Source organism: Chlorocebus sabaeus, chromosome 1, assembly GCF_047675955.1.
Source record: "Chlorocebus sabaeus isolate Y175 chromosome 1, mChlSab1.0.hap1, whole genome shotgun sequence".
NCBI classification, from domain to species: Eukaryota; Metazoa; Chordata; class Mammalia; order Primates; family Cercopithecidae; genus Chlorocebus; species Chlorocebus sabaeus.
The window spans coordinates 58,966,226-58,973,543 of record NC_132904.1 but is presented as its reverse complement, the minus strand read 5'-3'; positions in this window follow the sequence as shown (position 1 = coordinate 58,973,543).

Sequence of the window (7,318 nt, the reverse complement as noted above, 5' to 3'; positions counted from 1 at the left end):
CTGCAAACAGGGACAATTTGACTTCTTCTTTCCTAACTGAATCCCCTTGATTTCTTTCTCTTGCCTGATTGCCCTAGCCAGAACTTCCAACACTATGTTGAATAGGAGTGGTGAGAGAGGGCATCCCTGTCTTGTGCCAGTTTTCAAAGGGAATTTTTCCAGTTTTTGCCCATTCAGTATGATATTGGCTGTGGGTTTGTCATAAATAGCTCTTATTATTTTGAGGTACGTTCCATCAATACCGAATATATTGAGCGTTTTTAGCATGAAGGGCTGTTGAATTTTGTCAAAAGCCTTTTCTGCATCTATTGAGATAATGATGTGGTTCTTGTCTTTGGTTCTGTTTATATGCTGGATTATGTTTATTGATTTGCGAATGTTGAACCAGCCTTGCATCCCAGGGATGAAGCCCACTTGATCATGGTGGATAAGCTTTTTGATGTGCTGCTGAATCTGGTTTGCCAGTATTTTATTGAGGATTTTTGCATCGATGTTCATCAGGGATATTGGTCTAAAATTCTCTTTTTTTCATAGTGTCTCTGCCAGGCTTTGGTATCAGGATGATGTTGGCCTCATAAAATGAGTTAGGGAGGATTCCCTCTTTTTCTATTGTTTGGAATAGTTTCAGAAGGAATGGTACCAGCTCCTCCTTGTACCTCTGGTAGAATTCAGCTGTGAATCCATCTGGTCCTGGACTTTTTTTGGTTCGTAGGCTATTAATTATTGCCTCAATTTCAGAGCCTACTATTGGTCTATTCAGGGATTCAACTTCTTCCTGGTTTAGTCTTGGAAGAGTGTAAGTGTCCAGGAAATTATCCATTTCTTCTAGATTTTCCAGTTTATTTGCATAGAGGTGTTTATAGTATTCTCTGATGGTAGTTTGTATTTCTGTGGGGTCGGTGGTGATATCCCCTTTATCATTTTTTATTGCGTTGATTTGATTCTTCTCTCTTTTCTTCTTTATTAGTCTTGCTAGCGGTCTGTCAATTTTGTTGATCTTTTCAAAAAACCAACTCCTGGATTCATTGATTTTTTGGAGGGTTTTTTGTGTCTCTATCTCCTTCAGTTCTGTTCTGATCTTAGTTATTTCTTGCCTTCTGCTAGCTTTTGAATGCGTTTGCTCTTGCTTCTCTAGTTCTTTTAATTGTGATATTAGAGTGTCAATTTTAGACCTTTCCTGCTTTCTCTTGTGAGAATTTGGTGCTATAAATTTCCCTCTACACACTGCTTTAAATGTGTCCCAGAGATTCTGGTATGTTGTATCTTTGTTCTCATTGGTTTCAAAGAACATCTTTATTTCTGCCTTCATTTCGTTATGGACCCAGTAGTCATTCAGGAGCAGGTTGTTCAGTTTCCATGTAGTTGAGCGGTTTTGATTGAATTTCTTAGTCCTGAGTTCTAGTTTGATTGCACTGTAGTCTGAGAGACAGTTTGTTACAATTTCTGTTCTTGTACATTTGCTGAGGAGTGCTTTACTTCCAATTATGTGGTCAATTTTGGAATAAGTGCGATGTGGTGCTGAGAAGAATGTATATTCTGTTGATTTGGGGTGGAGAGTTCTGTAGATGTCTATTAGGTCTGGTTGCTGCAGAGATGAGTTCAATTCCTGGATATCCTTGTTAACTTTCTGTCTCGTTGATCTGTCTAATGTTGACAGTGGAGTGTTGAAGTCTCCCATGATTATTGTATGGGAGTCTAAGTCTCTTTGTAAGTCTCTAAGGACTTGCTTTATGAATCTGGGTGCTCCTGTATTGGGCGCATATATATTTAGGATAGTTAGCTCTTCCTGTTGAATTGATCCCTTTACCATTATGTAATGGCCTTCTTTGTCTCTTTTGATCTTTGATGGTTTAAAGTCTGTTTTATCAGAGACTAGTATTGCAACCCCTGCTTTTTTTTGTTCTCCATTTGCTTGGTAAATCTTCCTCCATCGCTTTATTTTGAGCCTATATATGTCTCTGCGTGTGAGATGGGTCTCCTGAATACAGCAGACTGATGGTTCTTGACTCTTTATCCAGTTTGCCAGTCTGTGTCTTTTAATTGGAGCATTTAGTCCATTTACATTTAAGGTTAAGATTGTTATGTATGAACTTGATCCTGCCATTATGATATTAACTGGTTATTTTGCTCGTTAGTTGATGCAGTTTCTTCCTAGCCTTGATGGTCTTTACATTTTGGCATGTTTTTGCAATGGCTGGTACCGGTTGTTCCTTTCCATGTTTAGTGCTTCCTTCAGGGTCTCTTGTAAGGCAGGCCTAGTGGTGACAAAATCGCTAAGCATTTGCTTATCTGTAAAGGATTTTATTTCTCCTTCACTTATGAAACTTAGTTTGGCTGGATATGAAATTCTGGGTTCAAAATTCTTTTCTTTAAGAATGTTGAATATTGGCCCCCACTCTCTTCTGGCTTGTAGAGTTTCTGCCGAGAGATCTGCTGTTAGTCTGATGGGCTTCCCTTTGTGGGTAACCCGACCTTTCTCTCTGGCTGCCCTTAAGATTTTTTCCTTCATTTCAACTTTGGTGAATCTGGCAATTATGTGTCTTGGAGTTGCTCTTCTCGAGGAGTATCTTTGTGGCGTTCTCTGTATGTCCTGGATTTGAATGTTGGCCTGCCCTACTAGGTTGGTGAAGTTCTCCTGGATGATATCCTGAAGAGTGTTTTCCAACTTGGTTCCATTTTCCCCCTCACTTTCAGGCACCCCAATCAGACGTAGATTTGGTCTTTTTACATAATCCCATACTTCTTGCAGGCTTCGTTCATTTCTTTTTCTTCTTTTTCCTTTTGGTTTCTCTTCTCGCTTCATTTCATTCATTTGATCCTCAATTGCTGATACTCTTTCTTCCAGTTGATCCAGTCGGTTACTGAAGCTTGTGCATTTGTCACGTATTTCTCGTGTCATGGTTTTCATCTCTTTCATTTCGTTTATGACCTTCTCTGCATTAATTACTCTAGCTATCAATTCTTCCACTTTTTTTTCAAGATTTTTAGTTTCTTTGCGCTGGGTACGTAATTCCTCCTTTAGCTCTGAGAAGTTTGATGGACTGAAGACTTCTTCTCTCATCTCGTCATAGTCATTCTCCGTCAAGCTTTGATCTGTTGCTGGCGATGAGCTGTGCTCCTTTGCAGGGGGAGATGCGCTCTTATTTTTTGAATTTGCAGCTTTTCTGCCCTGCTTTTTCCCCATCTTTGTGGTTTTATCTGCCTCTGGTCTTTGATAATGATGGTGACGTACTGATGGGGTTTTGGTGTAGGTGTCCTTCCTGTTTGATAGTTTTCCTTCTAACAGTCAGGACCCTCAGCTGTAGGTCTGTTGGAGATTGCTTGAGGTCCACTCCAGACCCTGTTTGCCTGGGTGTCAGCAGCAGAGGCTGCAGAAGATAGAATGTTGCTGAACCGCTAGTGTACCTGTCTGATTCTTGCTTTGGAGGCTTCCTCTCAGGGGTGTACTCCACCCTGTGAGGTGTGGGGTGTCAGACTGCCCCTAGTGGGGGATGTCTCCCAGTTAGGCTACTCAGGGGTCAGGGACCCACTTGAGCAGGGAGTCTGTCCCTTCTCAGATCTCAACCTCCCTGTTGGGAGATCCACTGCTCTCTTCAAAGCTGTCAGACAGAGTCGTTTGCGTCTGCAGAGGTTTCTGCTGCTTTTGTTTACTCTGCCCTGTCCCCAGAGGTGGAGTCTACAGAGACAGGCAGGTTTCCTTGAGCTGCTGTGAGCTCCACCCAGTTCGAGCTTCCCCAGCGGCTTTGTTTACCTACTTAAGCCTCAGCAATGGCGGGCGCCCCTCCCCCAGCCTCGCTGCTGCCTTGCCGCGAGATCGCAACCTGCTGTGGTAGCAATGAGGGAGGCTCCGTGGGCGTGGGACCCTCCCGGCCAGGTGTGGGATATATTCTCCTGGTGTGCCTGTTTGCTTAAAGCGCAGTATTGGGGTGGGAGTTACCCAATTTTCCAGGTGTTGTGTGTCTCAGTTCCCCTGGGTAGGAAAAGGGATTCTCTTTCCCCTTGCTCTTCCCAGGTGAGGCGATGCCTCGCCCTGCTTCAGCTCTCGCTGGTCGGGCTGCAGCAGCTGATCAGCACCGATTGTCCGGCACTCCCTAGTGAGATTAAGCCAGTACCTCAGTTGAAAATGCAGAAATCACCGGTCTTCTGTGTCGCTCGCGCTGGGAGTTGGCGACTGGAGCTGTTTCTATTCGGCTATCTTGCTCCGCCCCCCCCCCCCAAGAGTGCTTTTTGTACAAATTAATGATGGCAATCATATTGCCCAAAACTCTGAATATGATAGCTATAAAGTCTGAAATGCCCCGTGGGCATATATCTCCCAGGCTTTTCTGTTTTTCTTCTAGAGTCAACTTGAAATAACAACGACATTTTTATTGAGACATCCAGGGGAATCTCATTATCTTACAAAAATTCACCTTTCAGTGCTTAACATTCCACGTAGAAAGTCCATTGTCTTTTTTGCCTACCTCCTTCTGTTGCACACTTCAGCCCCTTTCTCATTTTTTAGCTAAGAAGTCAGAGAACAGTTGTGCATTTCTGGAAGGCACTCAAGACATGAATAGTAGTAGTGTGAGCAGAGCAGTGAGGCTAAAACCAAACTACAGAGGGTGAAGCAGAGAAGCAGAGACACATGTAACTGAGTATAACCTGCTTCTACTTTGTGTTGTATGACTCGTAAGCCTAGTGTAAAAGTCTACAACTGCTTAGTAAATGTTAATTTTTTTTACTTATTTTAACTTGATTTCTGACTCAGAGTAGGGGGGGATGGGAGGTGGATAAGGCATTAAAAAAATCACCTATTGAGCACAATGTACACTATTCAGGTGATGGGTACACTAAAAGCCCAGACTTCATCACTATACAATTCATCCATGTAACCAAAACCACTTGTACTCTTAAAGCTCTTGAATTTTTTAAAAATAAATTGTAATTAATTTTTATTATACAGGAGGTCCCTCTATGATTCTTAGAGGAAAAGCAGAAAGGACTTTATTCCCAGGAACCTAAAGGCAAAGCTGTATTTAGTTCTTCAACCACAAAGCAGAGGACAATTACCAAAGAGTAGATGCTGTTCAATTGGTACTTATTCATCTAATTCAATCCAAGCAAACTTTCTTTTGTGAAGTTGTGCTCAGATTCTGTAAGGTAGTATGACATATCTCCTTTTCTTTCCTATTGTAACGCCTTTACCACTTTGTCCCTGCATTAAGACCTCACACTCTAAGCCAGGCATCATGTCAGTCTTTAAAGAGCAGGGACTCTGCATTACTTATTTCAACAACCCCAGGGTGAGCTCCAGAAGCACCCTGAATCTAGTTGGTAATCAGTAATGTTGGCTGAATAAGTAAACACTCATATGATTAGATTAAAAAATAAATACGTGTATTAGTGTCTTAAAAGACTGAGAAATACAGGAAGGTGATAAGGCAGATGCTAAATGTAAGCATAGGAATCATGTAGCAAACAGTGGTGTGTCTTTTGAGGGGGTCACTGATTGAGCCTCAATATTCCTCACCTTAAGTGATGCTCTGAGTGCTTCATGGCAGAAAGAGATCTGCTGAATCTCTGCCATAAGAGAAGGTGGTGAAATCCTGGATGTGTTCAGTAATAAGAGGGTTCCTTTGGTCCCTAGTAATCACTCTGCACTGCTTCTAGCTGGAAGAGAATCTCCATCTATGGGATATGATCAGGCCCTCTCTCCTCAATCTCCTTCTTAACAGTGTCCTGAACTCTATGATAGTGGGAGAAAAACAAGAGGCAAGAACTTACAGAAACTGTAGGGGAGGGAGGGCACAGAAAGAGTGGGTCCATGATAATGACCTAATAAAAGAGGAAGATACAGAAATCAAACACTAGGAGGCAGAGCTCCACTCACAACATGGATAATAAAGTAAGCCTGGCACAGGGCAGTGTCCTCCTGGTCTCTGGGCTGTCTTTGATGATGTGCCCTTTAAAGTCTTGGATCAGCCTGGAGGGAGACTCCACAACACAGAAAGAACTAGGAAAGGGAGAAAATTTTCAGACTCTGGAAGGTCTGGGAATTTTCATGAAGAGTTTTCTGGAAAATTCAAGAAGGTTCCACTACAGCCCTCCCTGCTCAGCCCCAGGAACTACCTAAGTCTCCAGTTCAATCTCCATGATGACCTCCTGCCCTAGTTTGTGGGTAACAATGATGAAGAGGATTTTCTATTCAGAATGGCTGCACAGCGGTCTCTGAATGTCAAAGGGACATCAAATGCATCCCTTGAGGTCTGTGCAGCTAAAATTTTCCAAAGTTATGAAACGTGAGTACTGGCTCCGGCAAGACTTGGGTAGAGGTAGGAAATCAGCTGTATCTACATGCACAATAGATATGGTGAGGATGCCACCTAGGACCATTCCAAATGGCCCTGTGAATGCCTCAGGCTGACCATGAAGGCTTAAAGACATTGGTAGGTGTCTGTAGGCTCACAGATTAACTCTCAACCCTCCCCTAATCCTTTTCCATCTATATTCTTTTCTCTCCCTTTCCCCCACTCTCATAGAGTCCAGACCACTGTTAAGAAGGAGATTAAAGAGAGAGGGACAGGTCACATTTCACAGAAGAGCCTCCATATCCACTAGCATCTAAATGGTAGAAGCCAGGAGGAGAAAGTTTATTTGAGGAGTCAGGCCGGGAGAGAACAACTATTCTAAGTCAGAGGGAAATAAGCTTAAGACTACTAAGACGTGTCAGACCAGAGGTATTGGGAGAGCCACACTAGACAAGCCGAGAAATAATCCCTGTCACAAGGGCTCTGAGAAGGGCAGAATTCAGCTGGCAATAGTCTTCCCCCAACTATAGACCCAGAAACTGACCTCATTTTCCACTGCTGAATTCCTGTGCACCAACTTGACACTATTTCTGTCATCTTCATCTGAAAAGAAAGTTTATTCTTGATATTTTCCCAGGGCGGTGATGGTGACTGTGAGCACCACTGGGCAAGCAGGATGTTATTACCAATTGGCAGGTCCCAGAGGACTCATAGACAACCTGGACAAGCCTAAGTTAGTCCCCAGATTGGCTGGAAAGGCACAGAGCTAAGGATACATACAGCCCACAGGGATGGGTGATTGGGCAGAGAGGCCAAGTAGGGAGTGGCTCCTGCACGTAACCACGTGGATCATGTCTGTGCAGTGTTGGTCATTACCCGTAAGCCTGTACATCCTGACAGTGTGCTAGGAAACCTCATGCAGTGAGCTGGGAAATTTCACATTGCTCTGTGAGCTCAGACTTCTCATTCTCACAGAACAATCTTGGATCCCAGTAAATTATTTAGTGGATGCTGTTGTTCAAAGTGCT